We start from the raw sequence: 1454 nt of genomic DNA on the forward strand, positions 1-1454 counted from the left end.
ATTTTACATTAGCTGGTCTCGTGCCCATCTTCTTTTCAGGCGCCTCGGAGGATTGTCAGGAATGGAAGAGGATGCAAGGTTTGAAACTAGGGTGTTTGAGTAGTTAGGGAGTTAATAATGGAAGGAACGATACCTGGTTCGAGCTAGATCGGTTACATAGAGAACATTAAGGTCTTTATGTATGGTTTTATTTGTGACAAGGTAAGGAGCATTGAGGATTTTGGATTGTAAGGATTGACTACGAAGGTTTAGTGGAGCCCCAAAGCTCAACTTTATATGTCCAGATTGGCCTTATTACAGTCTTTTGTAATGAGTTGGAAGTTTAGACCGTTTGTCTAGTAAGTGCTGTAATAGTCGAAATCGATGTGCAGTTTCCTGTCTTTTCAGTCTGGTGTGAGGATTCCAATTAATAAGTCATTCAATAAAAGCGTATATAAATAATATTAATTAAAATTAAATGGATAATAACAATGATAGAATAAGTAAATTCATATATGAATAAAATAATAGCAAAATAAGAAAACAACTAAGTTAAATTTAGCGATGGAATGAAGACAGGGGAAACGATTTTTTGCCTTTCAGGTGCCTTAATTTTGAATCTTGTCCTGGATAATTAAAAATAATAATACCAGGCCTACTGAATATTTTACAAAATACTCTCGAGAACACAGAAGTATCCTTGCAGTTATTTCAAAACCGTCTGTTTTCTTAGATCCTTTTTGGTCTTTACGTATAATGCCAATATCTCCTGAGGTTTTTCATTAAGTTGAAACACACTTCGGTTTTCATTGCGTTTATTCAGTCGTTTCATCAAACACAGTCCCAGTAAGAATTATTGCAATTCACTTTTTCGATTGCATTGCGATAAAAATTGTTGGTTTGGGTCTATTGTGGGGTACGGAAACCACATTGGCATAATCGATAACTCGTGTTAATAACAAATCGATTTCAAAAAAACGCCCACAGGGAGACGAATGGCCTAATTCCGTTAGCTTACTGATCACTCGGGATAGGATTTTTATGTTCTCACATATTTTTACCTGACCATGATATCTTCGATTACCTACTAACTAAAGATGTTTCAAGACATTTCTTGCCAAAAGAAGCCATTTTTATTTCACATATTTTTAAATTTTTGGCCTTTTTTACATATTTTGTTGTAAATCACATATTTTCTGAAATATTTGTTATTTTTTACATATTTTGTCCTGAATCACATATTTCCTTAAATTATTTGTTCAATTGTAAATACATTTCGCAGCAACTACGTAAAATTCAAGAGAACACAAGAAACTTAAAGGTGAAATTTATCATTTATCATAAATAGTGCGTAAAAATTCTATATCTTCATTTTTGAACAAAAATTATAAGCAGTGGCAATAATAAATTTTCACACAGAATTACATCGAGAATTTCTCAGAATCAATTAAAAAGAGCAAGGGTCTTATTCCTGT

Source organism: Halyomorpha halys, unplaced genomic scaffold (assembly GCF_000696795.3).
Source record: "Halyomorpha halys isolate HHAL.00 unplaced genomic scaffold, Hhal_1.1 Scaffold951.1, whole genome shotgun sequence".
Lineage (NCBI taxonomy): Eukaryota > Metazoa > Arthropoda > Insecta > Hemiptera > Pentatomidae > Halyomorpha > Halyomorpha halys.